Source organism: Canis lupus, chromosome 4 (genome assembly GCF_048164855.1).
Source record: "Canis lupus baileyi chromosome 4, mCanLup2.hap1, whole genome shotgun sequence".
Classification (NCBI taxonomy): Eukaryota; Metazoa; Chordata; class Mammalia; order Carnivora; family Canidae; genus Canis; species Canis lupus.
The window spans coordinates 995,107-1,018,571 of record NC_132841.1 but is presented as its reverse complement, the minus strand read 5'-3'; the positions used below and the strand labels follow the sequence as shown (position 1 = coordinate 1,018,571).

The window sequence follows — 23,465 nt, the reverse complement described above, 5'->3', positions numbered from 1 at the left end:
GAACACTGATGACAGAATTCTACAGTTCTGGGGAAGGGCGGGAGAAGGGATTTATGTCACACACAAGAATCCAAATGCTATTGCACATCTCAGCAATGACACTGGAAAGCTAGAAGACAGTGGAGAAATGTGCCTCCCAACACCTGTGGAAAAACAATTTTAAATTTAGACCTCTTGATGTAGCCACATACTCATTTAAATCGTTTAAATGTGAGTAAAAACTTTACATTACAGACACTTGCTCAGGAAGCCAAGAGGACATGATGCCCCCTGGAAATTAGGAATAAACCCAGTTAGTAAATAAAGAAATGGAATTTAGGAACCCCAGGATCCAGTGCAGAAGAAGGTCTTACATAAGATGTGGGGGAAGGGAAATACTCCACACTTCCCCTCCGACTAAGGACCTAGAGAGCAAGAGTACATCAAATGTCCTGTGAGTGACTGCCATAGAAATGTGACAATGGCAGCCTGACCAAGGTTTCAAAATATGGAAAGGAGGTTTGTTCAACTAGAATAGAGCTTGTTGCTGAGATGGTGAAAAGTACTTAGAAACCTAAGAAAAAGAAACAAAGAACAAAACAACTTTTGTTTGTTTCCCTTAACTTCAGAAAAAATGAAACAAAATACAGGAAAAGAATAGTTGTGGTAGAGCAAGCCATGGCTCAGCTGTGAATAGGGTTTATGTGGTTGTAATAATCCAAATAATGAATATTGGTCTAACTAAAGTCACAAAGTGATATTGGGATTGGGAGGATGTAGGAGGGGAGATATGTAGGGGTATGTGTGTGTTTGTGTGTGTGTGTGTGTGTGTGCTGGGGAGGGGGTCATATGGTAGAAACAAAATAGATAATGGCTAAAGTTTAAAAATTAAGAACTTCTGATATAAGCATATTATTTAAGCATATGGCAACAAATAGCACAATAGTTGCTAAAAGAATTACTGATTGCTTTTGAGGAGTGGGAAATATGGTGGGGGGTGGAGGCTGCTGTTTCTCCCACCTTATAGATCACCTTGACTATTTAAATGGTGTGAATGCATAAAGGTGATTATCAAATAAGGCATCCAGAAGGAAGGAGGGAAGGAAGGAAGATTGGAAGGGAGGAAGGAAGGAGAGGAGAAAGAACTAAGGGAAAGAAGGAAAAAGAAATCACGATACATCCATATTTTGCAGCATTATGGAAGCCATCGATACTCATGATATTGATAAATTTTAACAACACAATATAATGTTAAGCGAAAGGATGAAACTGTATGGAATATATACCCTTAACTTTGAAAAGACTTTCTCCAAAATCTATTCAATAAAGTATATATGTATCAAATGTTGAAAGAGTTTATTCCTGTTTGGTTATATATAATAGACGTTTGAATTTTTCCCCTTAGAATAGCTGACATTTCCCCAAAGTTCTTTAGCATGGTCATAGTATCTTTATTCTGAAAAAAAAAAAAAAAGTCTTTCATGATTCTAGTTGTTTTTTGTTTGTTTGTTTGTTCTTTAAAGATCACGGAGGATTAAAAACAAAACAGAAAAGGAAATCCTGGGTGCCAGGGATTGATGGAATCCAATTTCTCTGGAGCCTCTGGGGAACCTCAGAGATGTGGATTCTGGTTTAGTGCCCCACTGCAGTTCTTTGGAAAAGAATTAGTTAAATCCAACTCATCCTTTATTGGGGCATCCAATGCTGGGTTTATGGAGAATATGCTTCCCTTAAAAATTATAATAAAAAAATTAAAAATATATATATAATTAACCCCAAGCTCCTGACTTTTCCTTTCAAATGAAAAACAGAAGAACAGAAGCTTGTAAGAACATTTATCCCCGGGTTGGCATCCTTAACTGAGGAAAATTTACCTGCAACAGAATGAAATGTTTGCCCCTCCCCCTTCCCCCAATGCTGCCTGTCTCTTTGCCTTTTCTTCCCTGCTCCAGCCTCTGGCCACTTCCTGGCTAGGATTTCTAAAGGCTTCCACTGGGGAGAGCCTGTGTGCCGCTGGAAAGTGCTGCAAAATTTAACATGCCTGAAACAATTATTATCTAGATTTAAGGTATATTAAATATTTAGGCAAGGGCTGGAATCTAGCACTTATGAAAAATTTGTCTTGAGATTTTCAAAGACACTGGACACAATTTCAAGAGATCAATGCAATAAAAAGCCTTTTACCTCATGCTGGTAGGCTGAGTGCTGCCCAACTGTCCTGCAGTGTTTTGGCAAAGGCTGATATGCTGCTCCAAGATCTGCCCCAGCCTGAAGCTGCCTCGGCCCCTTGGCCGATCTGGTAGTCTGTAAGCCTACTTACATAGCCTACTTAGGTAGGCTAGTTACTAGTTACCTGACTGATTCTTCTCATATCCATAGGTCATGCATTCTGGATAGAAAGATCAGAGCACTTCTGTACCTCACCAGACTCTCCTGCACCACCTGCTGGGCATCGAGGAACCAGATCTCTTGCACAACTCTGAGCACTGCAATAACATCTGTAGCTGGCAACTATCGAGTCCGCACAGAATCAAGAAATGTTACAGACCACTGCACGCCTTTAACTAACTGCCCTTTAAAGGTTTATTCCTTTAAAAACCTCTGGGCCAGGCTGAAACCTTGGAGTTGGCCTTTGGACAAGAGTCCACCATCTTCTCCCCAGGTGGCTGGCCAACAGAGTAAAGCTCCTATTCCTTTCCATCCAAAGCTCCTATCTTAAGTATCGGCTTTTGGAGCAATGGGCAGCTAAACTTGCTGACTGCAGATTCCTGAGGATGAGAAGCTCAGCTGCTGCTGAAGGGGATCTTTGTCTGTACTTGCAAATATGAATGAAATGCATCCATTTCCAAGTACAACTGACTTTCAGCTATGCTGGTTTCCCGTGGGGTGGGGTGGGGTGCAGTAGAGGTGGTGGAGAGGAGTCTTTAACAAGGAGAGCTTTGCTCTTTCTGATTAGGAACTCAACTGGAACAAAATCTTTTGGAGGCTCAGATGTGAGGAAGTTCAAGGTGGCAGAAAATTTACTGGAGGGAAGACCCAAAATGTAGCAGTTGGAGAACTAGAAATCTAGGTGACCACTGCACTTGTGTGGTTTCAGGGGAGATGCCACAGGAACACCACTAGCTAATACTGATGGAGAAGTTTTGCTCAGGGATTTATAGGACTCATCTGACTTACTGCACTTGACCCCCATGTGAAAATGGCCAATCAAATAAATAAGAGAAGACTCAGCATGCTTATGGAACATACCCAGGGAGGTAAGCCCAGCTCTGACTCTAGAACTCATTTGTTAAAAAAAAAAAAAAAAAAGAACCTCATTTGTTTAATTGTGGGGCTTATGAGCAAGGAGTCTCTTGATATAAAGATCTAAACTATATAGTTCACTTGTACACTGTTTGTGGGAACATAAGTTGGTGCAGCCATTATAGAAAGCAATAAGAAGCTTCCTCAAAAAATTAAAAATTAGGAGTGCCTGGGTGGCTTAGACGCTTAAGGGTCCATCTCTTGACTTCAGCTCAGGTCTTGATCTCAGGGTCATGAGTTCAAGCCCCATGTTGGGCTCCATGCTGGGTGTGGAGCCTACATAAAAAAATAAAAAATAAAAAATTGAAATACCATGTGACTCAGGTATCTTACTTCTGGATATATATCCAGAGGAATTGAAATCAGAGTCTTAAAGAGATATCTGCACCCCTTGTTCATTGAAGTATTATTCACAATAGCTAAGATATAGAAACAACCTAAGTGTTCATTGTGGATGAGTGGATAAAGGAAATGTGATACACACACACACACACACAGTAGAATATTACTCAGCCATAAGAAGGATGGAAATTTCACCATTTGTGACAACATGGGTGGGCTTTTGGGGCATTCATGATAAGTGAAATAAATCAGAGAGGAAGGTCAATACCTAAATCAGACCGAGAAAGACCAGTATGTGTGATTTCATTTATATGTGCAATCTAAAAAAACCGAACTCATAAAAATGGAGTAGAATGGTGGTTGTCAGAGGTTGGAGGGGTGGCAGAATGGGGGAGATATTGTTTAAGGATACAAACTTGCAACTAAGTCAATAAATACATTCTGGAGTCCTAATGCCCAGCATTGTGATGTTAGTCAACAATACTTTATTATAAACTCCAAAGTGGCTAAGAGTTGAGGAGTTAAGTTAGTTCAGAAGGTGCTCCCAGAGAGAGATGGTAAGAGACAAAGCCTGCCACACTGAGGAGAGTTACATTATGGTCTGTGTTTCCTTCTGAGCTCCCATACAGTAGAACCAGTCTTGCCAAGCAAAGCAAGACTTAGCAATATAGCATTTAGATTCAAGGCTTTGTGTGTGTGTGTGTGTGTGTGTGTGTGTGTGGAATTACCTACCTACCATTATCATTCTAACTGAACTATTGATAATATACAAGAATGTATGTGTGTAGAAAGGCAAGTAGATGTATAAATATATGTATAATAAAAATACATAAACGTATTTCTGTCTTGTATTTATCTAATCTACTTGTCTAATTTATCTAATTATTTAATCTAATCATCTATTTGATTATCTATCATCTGTCTCCCTCTCTCTGTGTCAGTCTGTCTGAGAATCTCTTGCTCAGACTCAAGAAATCTTTTTAGCAGCTGTAATAATCGTAAGTTGGGAGCTAGCAAACTACAGTCTGTAGGCCAAATCCATTTCTCTGCCTATTTTTGTACAGCCCTCAAGTTAAAAATGCCTAAAAAATATTTTTACAATTTTAGAGTTGTAAACACACACACACACACACAGGAAAACATGTTACAGATACCCTATATGGCCTACAAAAGCTGGAATATCTACTACCTGGCCACATATGTATATCATATGTATATCAGAATATTATTCTGTCATAAAAAAGGGGAATGCCATTTGCAGCTACATGCCCCTTGAGGGCATTATGCTAAGTGAACTAAGTCAGAGAAAGACAAATACTATATGACCTCCCTTATATGTGAAATCTAAAGAGAACCCCAAACTCAGAATAAGAGATCACATTTGTGGTTGCCAGAGGCAGGAGTGCCAGAGAGTTGGGTGACGGTGGTCATAAGTATTAGCTTCCAGTCATAAGATAAATAAGTGCTGGGGATGTACAACATGACCACAGTTACCGATGCAGTGTGGTACATTTGAGAGTAGATCGTAAAAGTTCTCATCACATGGGCAAAAAAAAAATTTTTGTGGCTGTATGGGGTGATGGATGTTAACCAAAATTGTGATAACATTTCTATATATTGTGAAATGGTTAAGTCATCATGCTATATACCTTAAACTTAAACGCTATTATTTGTCAATTATATCTCAATAAAACTGGAAGAAAAAATGACAATAAAGGTACCTTATTGAAAAAAAATTGATAGCACACCTTAGAGCCTGTACAATTTACTCATTCCCATATGGTTTTGCGTTTTGAATTTGTTTGGCTTTTTCCCTAGAGTAGTTGCAGATCTGGAGAACCAGGTAGGCTATTTTTGGTAAGAATTCATAAACCTGGGCAGCCCGGGTGCCTCAGTGGTTTAGCGCCGCCTTCAGCCCAGGGTATGATACTGGAGGCCCGGGATCGAGTCCCACGTCGGCCTCCCTGCGTGGAGCCTGCTTCTCCCTCTGCCTGTGTCTCTGCCCCCCGCCCTCTGTGTCTGTCATGAATAAATAAATAAAATCCTTAAAAAAAAAAAGAATTCATAAACCTGAGGGGGTGGGGCAAGATGGCGGAGGAATAATAGGGTCCTCAACTCACCTGGCCCCGCCAACTTACCTAGATTACTTTCGGACCATCCTGAAAACCTATTAATTTGACCTGAGATTTAAAGAGAGAACAGCTGGAACGCTAAAGAGAGAAGGGTTTTCGCCTCTAACAAGGCAGGAAGGCGGGAAAAAAATGAAAAAGAATCAAGGGGGGCGGGGCGCGAGGAGCCGGGCTAAGGCAGGGCAGCGAAAGCCTCCAGGACAGGAAAGTCCGGTCCCAGGAAAGCAGGAACTTTTAAAAATCTGCACCAGATTCTTGCCTGACGGAAAGGCGTTTAGCAGGGAAATTGGGCAGAGTCTCAGAAGAGGCAGTGGAGCCCCCAGTCTCCCGGAGTCACTAGCAGCAGAGCCTGGGGGAGGGCGCACTGCACGCGGCCGCTCGGGACCCGGCGGAGCGCAGCCGGGGCCTCGCAGAAGCCCGGGGTGGGGGCTGCGCCCTGTGCCTCGGGAGCGGCGGCCCAGGAGCGCGGTTCCAGCCGCACAGGCCCGGGATCCCATGGTGCCGGCGGACACAGCCCACGATCCTGCGCTCCCCCGGGACAGGCAGAGGTAGGGAGGGCACAGGACAGCGAGGACTCTCCTGCTGGGCCCCCAAGCTGTGCAGGTCAGTTTCCCCTGCTGCCCCAGGAGCACCTACACCAGTGCAGACCACGAGACTGTGGCAGTTGCTGTGGGGAGCTGACTCCAGGCCTGGAGACCTGGCCGCCGCCAGTGTGCTTGTTCCTCCCTGTTTCACCATGTGCCTGAGAGAGGCAGGGCCACCAGGGAACAGGGGACTCACAGGGTAAACAGCTCCCACTGAGCCCGGCATATGGCGGGGGTGGGGGGGCATCTCCCCCAAGTACACACACCTGAGAATCAGCACAGCAGGCCTCCCTCCCCGCCAGAAGACCCGCTGGAAGGACAGGAGAAGAGCAAGTTCTTGACCAAGCAGCGCTGGAAAGCTCCAGGGGAGGTCAAGAGATTTACAGTATATAGAACTACAGGGTACCCCTCCTATTTTTTTCTTCCTTTTTCCAGTACAACTCTTTTTTTTTTTAACATTTTATTTATTTATTCATGAGAGACACAGAGAGAAAGGGAGAGGCAGAGAAACAGGCAGAGGGAGAAACAGGCTCCATGCAGGGAGGCCGACGTGGGACTCAATCCCAGGTCTTCAGGATCAAGTGGGTGCTAAACCGCTGAGCCACCTCGGCTGCCCAAGTACAACTCGTTTTTATATCAGACTGTAAATTTGCAATTCTTTTTTCACTTTTCCCACCTTAACTACAATATTTTACCACCTTTTCATTTTTAAGATTCTTCCTTTTTACTTTCATATTTCTACAATTACAGGTCCTAGATATATTTTCCACTTTTAGATTCCCTTCAACATACTCAACTGAATTTTGGGAGATATATATATATGGTTTTTTTTCTGTTTTGTGTTTTTTTGTTTTCTCTGCCTCATTTTGCTCTGCAATGGGGGAAGTTAATACCTTCTAAAACATGACCAGCATGCACCCAGAACCAAGTGATATACCGTGCTGGTTCATTCTGTGAGATTCCTCATTCCCATTTGCCCCCCTCTTTTATCTCATTTATGTTTTGGTGGTCAATGTTGGGGCCTTCTACAAGTATTTCTGGTTTATATAACTTTGGGACTGAGCATCTTCTAACATACAGAACTTAATATACTCAGAAAAAAGATACACCCTCTAGAACCCCTCATTCTCCCTCCACTACAACTTCATCACCATCACCATCTCCCAGTCCCTCTTCCTTTTTTTCCTATTCCTTTTTTTTCTTTTTTTCTCTTCTTCTTTGGGATTCTTGGTCTTTATTTTTTACTACTTTGTTTTAAAATTTGTTTTTAACTTTAGTGGTGCTTTTGTTTTTATTTCATTCTGATCTTGTTTTCAATTTCTGGTCTCTGATCTTGGCAGAATCTGGGCTGAAATTTCCTTAGGTTGTGGTTGATATTCTTTTTTTATAAATTATTATTATTATTATTAATCTATAAATTTATTTTTTATTGCTGTTGAATTTGCCAACATATAGAATAACACCCAGTGCTCATCCCGTCAAGTGCCCACCTCAGTGCCTGTCACCCAGTCACCCCCACCCCCTGCCCACCTCCCCTTCCAGCACCCCTAGTTTGTTTCCCAGAGTTAGGAGTCTTTCATGTTCTGTCTCCCTTTCTGATATTTCCCACTCATTTTTTCTCCTTTCCTCTTTATTCCCTTTCACTATTTTTTATATTCCCCAAATGAATGAGAACATATAATGTTTGTCCTCCGATTGGCTTACCTCACTCAACATAATACCTTCCAGTTCCATCCACATCAAAGCAAATGGTGGGTATTTGTCATTTCTAATGGCTGAGTAATATTCCATTGTATACATATATGTGGTTGATATTCTTGATACAGCCTGCTCATACAGCCACTCTGCTCTCAGCAAAATGACTAGAAAGAAAAACTCACCACAAAAGAAAGAACAGAAACAGTACTCTGTTTACAAAGTTACAAAATTTGGATTACAATTCGATGTCAATTCAGAACCATATTCAGAAGCATAATTATAAAGCTACTGGTGGCTCTGGAAAAAAGCATAAAGGAATCAAGAGACTTCATGACTGCAGAATTTAGATCGAACCAGGCCAAAATTAAAAATCAATTAAATGAGATGCAATCCAAATTGGAGTCCTAACAACAAGGGTTAATGAGGTAGATGAGAGTGAGTGACATAGAAGAAAAGTTGATGGCAAGGAAGGAAGCTGAGGAAAAAAGAGAAAAACAATTAAACGATCATGAGGAAAAGTTAAGGGAAATAAATGACAGCCTCAGAAGGAAAAATCTACATTTAATTGAGGTCACAGAAGGTGCCGAAGGGGACAGAGGGCCAGAAAGCATATTTGAACAAATCATAGCTGAGAACTTCCCTAATTTGGGGAGGGAAACACTCATTGAGATCCAAGAGATAGAGAGGTCCACCCCCAAAATCAATAAAAACTGTTCAACACCTGACATTTAATAGTGAAACTTGAAAATTCCAAAGATAAAGAGAAGATCCTTAAAGCAGCAAGAGACAATAGATCCCTAATTTATATGAGGAGAAATATCAGATTAACAGCAGACCTCTCCACAGAGGCCTGGCAGGCCAGAAAGGGCTGGCAGGATATATTCAGGGTCCTAAATGAGAAGAACATGCAGCCAAAGAACACTTTATCCTGCAAGGCTTTCATTCAGAATAGAAGGAGAGATAAAGAGCTTCCAAGATAAGCAGAAACTGAGAGAATATATGACCACCAAACTAGCTCTACAAATATATTAAGGGGGACTCCATAAAAGAAAGAGGAAGCCCAAAGATATAATCCACAAAAAGAGGGACTGAATAGGTATTACAATGACACTAAATTCATATCTTTCAATAGAAACTCTGAACGTGAATGGGCTAAATGATCCCATCAAAAAATGCAGGGTTGAGGGGGCTGGGAAAGATGGTGGAAGAATAGGGTCCCCAAGTTCCCTGTACCCACCAACTTACCTAGATAACTTTCAAATCATCCTGAACCTACTAATTCAGCCTGAGATTTAACGAGAGAATATCTGGAATGCTACAGAGAGAATAGTTCAAGCTTCTAACAAGGTAGGAAGAGAGAATAAATAAATAAATAAATAAATAAATAAATAAATAAATAAATAAATAAATAAATAAAATAATCCAGTGGGGGAGCTCCCCACCCCCATCTGCAAGGAGCCAGGCTAAGGCCCAGTGGTGGGAGCCTCCAGAACAGGAAAGCCCAGGCCCAGAGAAGCAGAAAATTTAAAAATCTTCCCTGAGGGAAAGGCGTTTGCAGGGAACTCGGGCAGGATCCCAGGAGGGGAGTGGAGCCTCCAGGTTCATGGGGTCACTAACACAGGAAGTGTGCCCCAGGGGAGAGCACGCCACATACCATGGCCTGGGCTCCGTGAAGGGCTGGAGCGAGTGCCCAGCAGGGCCTCGGGAGAAGCTCAGGCGGCAGCTCCAGGCGGAGGGGGCTGTGAGGCCCCAGGACTGTGATTCCAGCAGCACAGGCCCTGGATCTCAGGGCAACGGGGACACAGCCCAGGATCCTGCGCTCCCCTCGGGACAGGTGGAGGCCGGGAGGGCACAGTACAGCGAGGACACTCCTGCCGCTGAGTGCCCTTGAGCTGTGCAGATCAGCACCCCCCGACCCCGGAGCATCCAGGCCAGTGCAGACTGGGAGACTGTGGTAGTTACTATGGGAGCTGACTCTAGGGCTGACGGCCTGGCTGCCGCCAGTGTTGTTGTTCCTCCTGGTGTCACCCTGTGCCTGGGAGACTCAGGGCGCCAGGGAACAGGGACCTCAGAGGATAAACAGCTCACTGAGCCGTGCACCTGGAAGGGGGCAGGGCAGATCCCCGAGGTGTACACACCTGAGAATCAGCACAGTAGGCCCCTCCCCCAGAAGACCAGCTGGGAGGAGGAGGAAGAACAAGTTCTCCACTAAGCAGTGCTGGAAAGCTCCAGGGGAAGTTGAGGGATTTACAGTATAAGGAACCAGAGAATACCCCTCCTTGTTTGTTTTTGATTTTGTTTTTTGTTCTTTGTTTGATTGATTTTTTTTACCCACTCTGCACTGAGGAAAATGACTAGAAAGAACTCACCACAAAAGAAAGAATCAGAAATAGTACTCTCTCCCACAGAGTTACAGAGTTGGATTACAATTCCATGCCAGAAAGCCAACTCAGAAGCACAATTATAAAGCTACTGGTGGCTCTGGAAAAAAGCAAAAAAGATTCAAGAGACTTAATGACTGCAGAATTTAGACCTAATCAGGACAAAATTAAAAATCTATTAAATGAGAAGCAATCCAAATTGGAGGTCCTAACAAGGGTTAATGAAGTAGAAGAAAGAGTGAGTGACATCGAAGAAAAGTTGATGGCAAGGAAGGAAGCTGAGGAAAAAAGAGAAAAACAATTAAAAGATCATGAGGAAAGGTTAAGGGAAATAAATGACAGCCTCAGAAGGAAAAATCTACGTTTAATTGTGGTTCTCAGGGCAGCAAAAGGGACAGAGAACCAAAAAGTGTATTTGAACAAATCATAGCCGAGAACTTCCCTAATTTGGGGAGGGAAACATGCATTCAGATCCAGGAGACAGAGAGATCCCCCCTAAAATCAATAAAAACCATTCAACACCCCAACATTTAATAGTGAAACTTGCAAGTTCCAAAGATAAAGAGAAGATCCTTAAAGCAAAAGAGACAAGAAATCCCAAACTTATATGGGGAGAAGTATTAGATTAACAGAACTCTCCAAAGAGAACTGGCAGGGCAGAAAGGGCTGGCAGGATATATTCAGGATCCTAAATGAGAAGAACCTGAAGCCAAGAATGCTCTATCCCACAAAGCTCTCATTCAAATAGAAGGAGAGATAAAGAGCTTCCAAGATAGGCAGAAACTGAAAGAATATGTGACCAACAAATCAGCTCTACAAGAAATATTAAATGGGACCCTGTAAAAGAAAGAGGAAGCCCAAGGAAGCAATCCACAAAAACAAGAACTGAATACGTATTATGATGACACTAAATTCATATCTTTCAATAGTAACTCTGAACGTGAATGGGTTTAATGATCCCATCAAAAGTCGCAGGGTTTCAGACTGGATAAAAAAGCAAGACCCATCTATTTGCCATCTACAAGAGATGCATTTTAGACCTAAGGACACCTACAGCCTGAAAATAAAAGATTGGAGAACCATGTACCATTCAAATGGTCCTCAAAAGAAAGCAGGGGTAGCCATCCAAATATCAGATAAATTAAAGTTTATCCCAAAGACTGTAGTAAGAGATGAAGAGGGACACTATATCATACTTAAAGGAACTATCCAACAAGAGGACCTAACAATCATGAATATTTATGCCCCGACTGTGGGAGCAACCAAAGTAAAGATATACTTACATAATAATACACTTATACTAGGAGACTTCAACACGGTGCTTTCTATAAATGACAGATATTCTAAGTACAACATCTCCAAAGAAACAAGAGCTTTAAATGATACACTGGACCACATGGATTTCACAGATATTTACAGAACTTTATAACCAAATGCAATGGAATACACATTCTTCTCAAGTGGACAGAGAACTTTCTCCAGAATAGACCACATACTGGGTCACAAATCAGATCTTAATTGATACCAAAAGATTGTGATTGTCCCTTGCTTATTTTCAGACCATAATGCTTCGGAACTTGAAATAAAGTACAAGAAGAAATTCGGAAGAAATTCAAACACATGGAGTTTAAAGAATGCCCTGCTAAAAGATGAAAGGCTCAACCAGGAAATTAGAGAAAAATGAAAAAGATTCATGGAGACTAATGAGAATGAAGGTACAACCGTTCAAAATCTTTGGGATACAGCAAAAGCAGTCCTGAGAGGGAAATACATTGCAATACAGGCATCCCTTAAATAACTGGGAAAAACTAAAATACACAAGCAAACCTGCCCCTAAAGGAACTACTGGGGAATATAAAAATTAGTGAAAGGGAATAAAGGGAAAGGAGAGAAAAAGAGTGAAAATATCAGTGAGGGTGACAAAACATGAGAGACACCTAACTCTGGGAAATGAACAAGGGGTAGTGGAAGGGGAGGTGGGCGTGGAGTTGGGTGAGTGAGTGATGGGCACTGAGGGGGGCACTTGGCGGGATGAGCACTGGGTGTAATGCTATAGGTTGGCAAATTGAACTCCAATAAAAAATTTTAAAAAAAAAGGAAATGGAGAAAGAACAGCAAATAAAACCTACACCCAGCAGAAGAAGAGAATTAATAAAGACTCAAGCAGAACTCAATGAAATAGAGACCAGAAAAACTGTGGAACAGATCAACAAAACCAGGAGTTGGTTCTTTGAAAGAATTAATAAAATAGATAAAATATTAGCCAGCCTTATTAAAAAAAAGAGAAAAGACTCTAAATAATAAAATCATATATGAAAAAGGAGAGATCACCACCAATACCAAGGAAATGCAAATTATTTTAAAACATATTATGAGCAGTTATATGCCAATAAGTTAGGCAATCTAGAAGAAACGGACGGATTTCTGGAAAACCACAAAGTACGAAAACTGGAACTGGAAGATAGAAAACCTGAAAAGGCCGATAACCAGAGAGGAACTTGAAGCAGTCATCAAAAACCTCCCACAACACAAAAGTCCAGGGCCAGATGGCTTCCCAGGGGAATTCTATCAAACGTTTAAAGAAGAAACCATACCTATTCTACTAATGCTGTTCGGAAAGACAGAAAGAGATGGAATAATTCCAAACTCATTCTATGAGGCCAGTATCACCTTAATCCTAAAGCCAGACAAAGACCCCACCAAAAAGAATTATAGGCCAATATTCCTGATGAACACAGATGCAAAAATACTCAACAAGATACTAGCCAATGGGATCCAACAGTACATTAAGAAGATTATTCACCATGACCATGTGGGATTTATCCCTGGGATGCAATGTCGGTTCAACATTGCAACAAGAGAAAAAGCAAGAACCATATGATCCTCTCAATAGATGCAGAAAAAGCATTTGACACAATACAGCACCCATTCCTGATCAAAACTCTTCAGAGCATAGGGATAGAGGGAACATTCCTCAGCATCTTAAAAGCCATCTATGAAAAGCCCACAGCAAATATCATTCTCAATGGGGAAACACTGGGAGCCTTTCCCCTAAGATCAGGAACAAGACAGGGATGTCCACTCTCACCACTGCTATTCAACATAGCACTAGAAGTCCTAGCCTCAGCAATCAGGCAACAAAAAGACATTAAAGGCATTCAAATTGGCAAAGAAGAAGTCAAACTCTCCCTCTTTGCCGATGACATGATACTCTACATAGAAAACCCAAAAGACTCTACTCCAAGATTGCTAGAACTCATACAGCAATTTGGCAGCGTGGCAGGATACAAAATCAATGCCCAGAATCAGTGGCTTTACTATATACTAACAATGAGGCTGAAGAAAAAGAAATTAAGGAGTCAATCCTATTTACAATTGCACCAAAGCATAAGATACCTAGGAATAAACCTAACCAAAAAGATAAAGGATCTATACCCTAAAAACTATAGAAGACTTCTGAAAGAAATTGAGGAAGACACAAAGAGATGGAAAAATATTCCATGCTCATGGATTGGAAGAATTAACATTGTGAAAATGTCAATGCTACCCAGGGCAATTTACACGTTCAGTGCAGTCCCTATCAAAATACCATGGTCTTTCTTCAGAGAGTTGGAACAAATCATCTTAAGATTTGTGTGGAATCAGAAAAGACCCCGAATAGCCAGGGGAATTTTAAAAAAGAAAACCATATCTGGGGGCATCACAATGACAGGTTTCAGGTTGTACTAAAAAGCTGTGGTCATCAAGACAGTGTGGTACTGGCACAAAAACAGACACAGATCAATGGAACAGAATCCAGAAATCGGCCCTCAACTATATGGCCAACTAATATTCGAAAAAGCAGGAAAAACTATCCACTGGAAAAAAAGACGGTCTCTTCAATAAGTGGTGCTGGGAAAATAGGATATCCACACGCAGAAGAATGAAACTAGACCATTCTCTTACACCATACACAAAGATAAACTCAAAATGAATGAAAGATCTAAATGTGAGACAAGATTCCATCAAAATCCCAGAGGAGAACACAGGCAACACCCTTGTTGAACTTGGCCATGGTAACTTCTTGCAAGACACATCCATGAACGCAAGGGAAACAAAAGCAAAAATGAACTATCGGAACTTAACCAAGATAAAAAGCTTCTGCACAGCAAAAGAAACAGTCAACAAAACTAAAAGACAACCTACACAATGGGAGAAGATATTTGCAAATGACCTATCAGATAAAGGGCTAGTATCCAAGATCTATAAAGAACTTATTAAACTCAACACCAAAGAAACAAACAATCCAATCATGAAATGGGCAAAAAAACAAAGAATAATCTTCTTAACGTACTGTTGGATCCCATTGGCTAGTATGTTGTTGAGAATTTTTGCATCTGTGTTCATCAGGGATATTGGTCTATAATTCTCCTTTTTTTTTGTCTTTGTCTGGCTTTGGGATTAAGGTGATGCTGGCCTCATAAACTGAGTTTGGAAGGATTCCATCCCTTTGTATCCTTCAGAACAGCTTTAGTAGAATAGGTATTGTTTCTTTCTTAAACGTTTGATAGTGGGCAGCCCAGGTGGCTCAGTGGTTTAGCACTGCTTTCAGCCCAGGGTGTGATCCTGGAGACCCAGGATTGAGTCCCATGCTGGGCTCTCTGCATGGAGCCTGTGTCTCTGCCATTGTCTCCCTCTGTGTGTGTGTGTGTGTGTGTGTGTGTGTGTGTGTGTGTGTTTCTCATAAATAAATAAATACAATCTTTAAAAAATAAAATAAAATAAAATAAAATAAAATAAAACAAAATAAAAAGCATTTGATAGAAATCCCCTGGGAAGCCATCTGACCCTGGACTTTTGTGTCTTGGGAGGTTTTTGATGACTGCTTCAATTTCCTCCCTGGTTATTGGCCTGTTCAGGTTTTGTATTTCTTCCTGTTCCAGTTTTGGTAGTTTGTGGTTTTCAAGAAATGCTTCCATTTCTTCTAGATTGCCTAATTTCTTGGTATATAACTGCACATAATATGTTTTTAAAATCGTTTGTGTTTCCTTAGTATTGGTGGTCATCTCTCCTCTTTCATTCGCGATTTTATTAATTTCTGAGTCTTTTCTCTTTTGTTTTTAATAAGGCTGGCTAATGGTTTATCTATCTTATTAATTCTTTCATAGAACCAACTCCTGGTTTTGTTGATCTGTTCCACAGTTTTTCTGGTCTGTATTTCATTGAGTTCTGCTCCAATCTTTATTATGTCTCTTCTGCTTACTGTAGGTTTTATTTGCTGTTCTCTCTCCAGTTCCTTTAAGTGCCAGGTTAGCTTTTGTATTTGATTTTTTTTCCAGGTTTTTGAGGGATGCTTGTATTGTGATGTTTTTCCCTCACAGGACTGCTTTTGTTGTATCCCAAAGATTTTGAACAGTTGTATCTTCATTTTCATTCTTTTCCATCAATCTTTTAATTCTTCTCTAATTTCCTGGTTGACCCTTTCATCTTTTAGCAGGATGCTCTTTAACCTCCACGTATTGGAGTTTCTTCTAAATTTCTTCTTGCGATTGAGTTCAAGTTTCAAAGCATTATGGTCTGAAAATAGGCAGGAGAGAATTCCAATCTTTTGGTCTCAGTTGAGACCTGATTTGTGACCCAGTATGTGGTCTATTCTGGAGAAAGTTCCATGTGCACTTGAGGAGAATGTGTATTCAGTTGCATTTGGATGCAAAGTTCTGTAACTGTCTGTGAAATCCATCTGGTTCACTGTATCATTTAAAGCCCTTGTTTTTTTTTTTTTTTTTTTTTTTTTTTTGGAGATGTTGTGCTTAGAAAATCTGTCATTTTCAGAAAGTGCCATGTGTAAGTCTCCTACTATGAGTCTATTAGCTAAGTATGTCTTTACTTTGGTTATTAATTGATTGATATCCTTGGCAGCTCCCACATTTGGGGCATAAATATTCATTATTGTTAGGTCCTCTTGTTGGATAGACCCTTTACATATAGTATAGTGTCCCTCTTCATCTCTTACTGCAGTTTTTGGGATAAACTTTAATTTATGTGATATGAGGATGGTTACCCCTGCTTTCTTTTGAGGTCCATTTGAATGGTAAATGGTTCTCCAACCTTTTATTTTCAGGCTGTAGGTGTCCTTCTGTCTAAAATGAGTCTCTTGTAGACAGCTAATAGATGGGTCCTGCTTTTTTATCCAGTCTGAAACCCTGCACATTTTGATGGGACCATTTAGCCAATTGAGGATCAGAGTAACTATTGAAAGATATGAATTTATTGTCATCATAATAGCTATTCAGTCCCGGTTTTGTGGATTTCTTTGGGCTTCATCTTTATCTTACAGGGTCCCCCTTAATATTTCTGGCAGAGCTGGTTTGGTGGTCATATATTCTTTCAGTTTCTGCCTATCTTGGAAGCTCTTTATCTCTCCTATTCTGAACGAGAGCCTTGCTGGATAAAGTATTCTTGGCTGCATGTTATTTTCATTAATACCCTGAATATATCCTGCCAGCCCTTTCTGGCCTGCCAGGTCTCTGTGGAGAGGTCTGCTGTTACCCAAATACTCCTCCCCATAAAAGTCAGGCATTTGTTGTCTCTTGCTGCTTTAAGGATCTTCTCTTTATCTTTGGAATTTGCAAGTTTCACTATTCAATGTCAAGGTGTTGAGCGGTTTTTATTGATTTTTTTTGGGGGGGGTGTCTCTCTATATCCTGGATCTGAATGCCTGTTTCCCTTCCCAGATTAGGAAAGTTGTCAGCTATGATTTGTTCAAATACATATTCTGGCCCTCTGTCCCTTTTGGTGCCCTCGGGAACCCCAATTAAACATAGGTTTTTCTTCCCTAGGCTGTCGTTTATTTCCCTTAATCTATCTTCATGGTCTTTTAATTGTCTGTCTCTTTTTTCCTCAGTTTCCCTCATTGCCATGAACTTGTCTTCTATGTTATTCACTCATTCTTCCACCTCGTTAACCCTCGTCATTAGGACTTCTAGTTTGGATTGCATCTCATTCAATTGATTTTTAATTTTTGCCTGATTGGATCTAAATTCTGCAGTCATGAAGTCTCTTGAGTCCTTTATGCTTTTTTCTAGAGCCACCAGTAGCTGTATATTAGTGCTTCTGAATTGGCTTTCTGACATTGAATTGTAATCCAGATTTTGTAACTCTGTGGGAGAGAGGACTGTTTCTGATTCTTTTGAGGTGAGGTTTTCCTTCTAGTCATTTTGCTCAGTGCAGAGTGGCCAAAAACAAGTTGTATTGGGAAAAGGAGGTAAAGAGAGGAGAGGAAGAAGGAAAGAAAAGGGAAAAAGAAAAAAGAAAAAAGGAAGAAAAAAGAAAAATAAAGAGAAGAAAAAGAGAAAGCAAAAAAGAAAGGGAAAAAAAAGGAGTGGGGGAATCAAACCAAAAAGAAAAAAAAAAAACCACAAGGGAGTATCTTCTGTTTCTGTATACTTTAAGTCCCTTGAGTTCCCCTGGAACTTGTCCGTCTACCTGGTCTTCCGGGGAAGAGGCCTGTTGTGCTGATTCTCAGGTGTTAGCACTTGGGGGAGCTGCTCTGCCCCCTGCCTGGTGCAGGGCTCAGTGGGGGTTGTTTACCCCGTGAGGCCCCAGGAGGAACAACCCCAGTGGCGGGGGCAGGTCTGGAGCCCTGGAGTCAGCTCCCGCAGTAACTCCAGAGCTCTCCGTCTGCAGGGCCTGGAGGCTCCGGGGTGGGGCCACTGATCTGCTCAGCTCGGGGCAGGAGCGTCCTCGCTGTCCTGGGCCCTCCCGGCCTCTGCCTGTCCCGGGGCAGGCCGGATCCTGGGCTGTGTCCCGGCGCCCTGTGCTCCGGGGCCTGCGCTGTTGGATTCGCGCTCCCGGCCGCGCAGCCCCCTTCGCGGAGCCACCGCCCGAGCCCCTCTGAGCTGCTCCGGGTCCCGCCTTGCGTGCTGCAGCCCTTAGGGAGCTGGGCGCACTCTCCCCGAGGCACAGGTGTCTGTTAGTGTCCAGGGAACCTGAGGGCATCCCTGCCCTCCTGGGGTCCTGCTCCAAATCCCTGTGAGGCCTTTCCATCCGGGAAAATTGGTGCAGCTCTTGCTTCTCCGGGACGGGGCTCTCCTGTCCTGGGGTCACTCGCCCCGGCCTTCGCCTGACTCCTCGCGGAGCCCCTCCCCCTTGGAGGCCTTTTGTTTCTTTATTTCTTTTTCCCCCATTTTCCTACCTTGATAGAAGCACGAACTCTTCTCACTGTAGCATTCTAGCTGGTCTCTCTTTAAATCTCAGGCCGAATTCGTAGATTTTCAGGATAATTTGAAGGTTATCTAGGTAATTTGGTGGGGACAGGTGATTTGGAGACCCTACTCTTCTGCCATCTTGCCCCTCCCCACTAGTTTGTTTTAAAATTTGTTTTTAACTTTAGTGGGCCTTTTGTTTTATTTTGCTCTAATCTTTATTTTCATTTTCTTGTCTCTGACCTCGTCAGAATCATCTAGGGTGAAATTTTTTAAATCGTGGTTGATATTCTTGACTCAGCCCGCTGATACAGCCACTCTGCACTGAGCAAAATGACTAGAAGGAGGATTTCACCACAAAAGAAAGAATCAGAAAAAGTACTCTCTGTCAAAGAATTCCAAAATTTGGATTACAATTCAGCATCAGAAAGCCAATTAATAAGATAGAGAAACCATTAGCCAGCCTTATTAAAAAGAAGAGAGAAGAGACTCAAATTAATAAAATCACGAATGAGAAAGGAGAGATCACCACCAATACCTAGAAAATACAAACAATTTTAAAAACTAATTATGAGCGCTATATGCCAATAAATTAGGCAATCTAGAAGAAATGGATGCATTTCTGGAAAACCACAAACTACCAAAACTGGAACAGGAAGAAATAGAAAACCTGAACAGGCCAATAACCAAGGAGGAAATTGAAGCAGTCATCAAAAACCTCCCAAGACAAAAATATCCAGGGCCAGATGGCTTCCCAGGGAAATTCTATCAAACGTTTAAAGACAAAACCATACCTATTCTACTAAAGCTGTTTGGAAAGATAGAAAGTGATAGAGTACTTCCAAACTCATTCTATGAGGCCAGCGCCACCTTAATTCCAAAACCAGACAAAGACCCCACCAAAAAGGAGAATTACAGACCAATATCCCTGATGAACATGGATACAAAAATTCTCAACAAGATACTAGCCAATAGGATACAATAGGATACATTAAGAAGATTATTCACCATGACCAAGTGGGATTTATCCCCAGGATGCAAGGCTGGTTCAACACTCATAAAGCAATCAATGTGATTCATCATATCAACAAGAGAAAAAACAAGAACCATATGATCCTTTCAATAGATGCAGAGAAAGCATTTGACAAAATACAGCATCCATTCCTGATCAAAACTCTTCAGAGTGTAGGGATAGAGGGAACTTCCTCAACATCTTAAAAGCTATCTACGAAAAGCCCACTGCAAATATCATTCTCAATGGGGAACACTGGGAGCCTTTCCCCTAAGATCAGGAACAAGACAGGGATGTCCACTTTCTCCACTGCTATTCAACATAGTACTAGAAGTCCTAGCCTCAGCAATCAGGCAACAAAAAGAAATAAAAGGCATTCAAATCAGCAAAGTCAAACTCTCCCTCTTTTCAGATGACATGATACTGCACATAGAAAACCGAAAAGACTCTACTCCAAGATTGTTAGAACTCCTACACCAATTCAGCAATGTGGCAGGATCCAAAATCAATGGCCAGAAATCAGTGTCATTTCCATATATTAACAATGAGACTGAAGAAAGTGAAATTAAGGAGTCAATCCCATTTACAATTGCGCCCAAAAGCATAAGATACTTAGAAAGAAATCTAACCAAAGAGATAAAGAATCTATACCCTAAAAGCTACAGAACACGTCTGAAAGAAATGAAGTAGATACAAAGAGCTGGAAAAATATTCCACGCACATGGATTGAAGAATTAATTTTGTGAAAATGTCTATGTTACCCAGGGCAATTTATACATTCAGTGGAATCCCTGTCAAAAATACCTTGGACTTTCTTCACAGAGTTGGAACAAATAATCTTAAGGTTTGTGTGGAATCAGAAAGGACCTTGAATAGCCAGGGGAATACTGAAAAAGAAAACCAGAGCCGGGCGCATCACCATTGCAGATTTCAAGTTGTACTACAAAACTGTGATCATCAAGACAGTATGGTACTGACACAAAAACAGACACCGATCAATGGAACAGAATAGAGAACCCAGAAATGGGCCCTCAACTCTATGGTCAATTTATATTCAACAAAGCAGGAAAGACTATCCAGTGGAAAAGGATGATCTCTTCAATAAATGGTGCTGGGAAAATTGGACAGCTACATGCAGAAGAATGAAACTAGACAATTCTCTTACACCATACACAAAGATAAACTCAAAATGGATGAAGGATCTAAATTGAGACAATAATTCATCAAAATCCTAGAGAACACAGGCAGCCCCCTTTTGAACTTGGCCACAGCAACTTCTTGCAAGATACATCTATAAAGGCAAGAGAATAAAAGCAAAAATGAACTACTGGGACTTAATCAAGATTAAAAGCTTCTGCACAGCAAAAGTAACAGTCAACAAAACTAAAATACAACCTACAGAATGGGAGAAGATATTTGCAAATGACATATGAGATAAAGGGCTAGTATCCAAGATCTATAAAGAACTTCTTAAACTCCAAACCCAAGAAACAAACAAGCCAATCATGTAATGGGCAAAGGACATTAACAGAAATTTCACCAAAGAACATACACATGGCCAACAAGCACATGAGAAAATGTTCCGCATCACTTGTCATCAGGGAAAATCAAATCAAAACTACAATGAAAGACCACCTCACACCAGTGAGAATGGTGAAAATTAATAAGACAGGAAACAACAAATGTTGGATAGGATGTGGCGAAAGGGGAACCCTGTTGCAGTGTTGGCAGGAACGTGAACTGGTACAGCCACTCTGGAAAACTATGTGGAGGTTCCTCAAAGAGTTAAAAATGGATCTGCCCTATGACCCAGTAATTGCACTGCTGGGGATGTACCTCAAAGATACAGATGCAATAAAAATCCGAGACACCTGAACCTCAGTGTTAATACCAGCAATATGCACAATAGCCAAACTGTGGAAAGAGCCTCAATGTCCATTAAGAGATGGATGGATAAGGAAGATGTGTGTATATATATATATATATATATATATATATATATATATATACACACACACACAATGGAATATTCCTCAGCCTTTAGAAACAAGTACCCACCATTTGCCTCGACGTGGATGGAACTGGAGGGTATTATGCTGAGTGAAGAAAGTCAACTGGAGAAGCACAATCATTATATGGTTTCACTCATATGGGGAATATAATAAAATAGTGAAAGGGGTTGTAGGGGAAAGGAGAGAAAATGAGTGGGAAATATCAGAGAGGGTGATAGAACATGAGACTCCTGACTCTGGGAATTGAACAAGGGGTAGTAGAAAGGGAGGTGGGTGACAGACACTTGATGGGATGAGCACTGAGTGTTATACTCTATGTTGGCAAATAGAACTCCAAAAAATACATTAAAAACTTAAAAAATGAGGAAGATGTATATACCCTGCTAAAACAAAAACAGAAACGAAAATAAGGTAAATAAAAAAGAAAGCAAAAGATTTTCCTTGTGGTGAGAACTCTCAAGATTTACTCTCTTGCCACCTCTCAGATACACCAGAAAGTAGTATTCACTGTAGTCGTCATATTGTACTGTAAATCGCTATTACTTCTTTATCTTAAAACTAAAAGTTTGTGTCTTTTCACCATCCCTTCAACTCCCATTCTGGATACTTCTGTTTGATCCCCTTTTCTGAATTAGTTTTTCTTCTTTATTTTTGTTTTAGACTCCACATATAAGTGAATATATATGTATAAAACCATATTTTGCCTTTCTCTGACTTATTTTGCTTGGCACAATACCTTCAAAGTCCAGTACCATTATCACACATAGCAAGATTTCCTTTCCTATGGCTGATTCATATTCCATTCTATAGCTAACACTTCCTTATCCAGTCACCACTGATGGGCATGGACATTTTCATGTCTTGGTTGTTTAAAACAGTGCTTCCTGATCATGGAGATGCAAATATTTCCTGGACACATTTTTCTGTTTTTTATGGATATGGTCCCAGAAGTGGAATGGCTTGATCATATGGTAGTTCTATTTTTAAATTTTGAGGAACCACCATATGTTTTGCATAGTGACAGTACCAATGTGCGATCTCAACAATAGTGCCCAAGGGTTCCCTTTTCTCTGCATTCTCAGCAGCATTGTCTTTTTTAGGCTAGCTCTTCCAATGCATGTGATGTGATATCTCATTGTGTTCTTGGCTTGCATTTTTCTGATGGTTAGTCATGTTGTCTACATGTTTATCATTTGTTTATTTTCTCTAGGAAAATGCCAGAGCACTGTACACTGCATCTGGGGTCAGGGACAAGACCAGTCTCCACAGAACCTTCAGGATCCTCATTTAGATAGGCATGGGTGGGTCCAGGGTCAGTCTTCTGGCTGAGGTGAGGTCCCATATTTGTAAACAGAAAACCAATGGAGAGGACAGGAAAAGGTCCTTTACTCTGCCCTTGGAGCCTGTAGGTCCTGGTCCTTTGCCCTGTTATTCTGGAAAGCCACTGCCTTGAGGACACCCAAATAAAGCTGTCCTTTCCTTGTGTGGTGTGCCTGCCTGGGGTGTAATGCTTGAGCTGGAAAATATGATGCAGGAAGCCTCCTTTGTAATGGTACCTAGGGATTTGTGTGGAGGAAATGCAGAGGAAAGACTCACACAGAGGCCATCATGGTCATCCCCTTGCCCAGAGACAACTTGAAACTGTTAGTGGCATGTCTCCCTGCAGTGGAGGTGGTTGAAAGGGGAGGTGGCTTCCAAAAACTTCTCATTGATTCATTCCATAACTACGCACTAAGCACTCACCCTATGCTAGGTACCTTGGTGGGCCCATGGGTGGATCTGAAAATACCACAAGCTCCCTGCCTTTAGGAATTCACAGTCTGGAGATGGACAAAAGCACAA

The 23,465-nt window shown here is 41.3% G+C and overlaps 1 long non-coding RNA gene across 2 annotated transcripts; it reads left to right on the top strand.

Annotated features, from left to right (window-relative positions):
* The first annotated feature begins 61 nt into the window (after positions 1–61).
* On the top strand, positions 62–22,981 carry LOC140631702 (uncharacterized). 2 transcript variants are annotated; one of them, XR_012029197.1, is made up of 3 exons: positions 62–210; positions 2,359–3,236; positions 22,834–22,981. It is a non-coding gene; the product is annotated as an uncharacterized lncRNA (long non-coding RNA). The 2 variants fall into 2 exon arrangements; XR_012029196.1 differs by lacking the exon at positions 22,834–22,981 and having other exon boundaries at positions 2,359–3,318.
* The last annotated feature ends 484 nt before the right edge of the window (positions 22,982–23,465 follow it).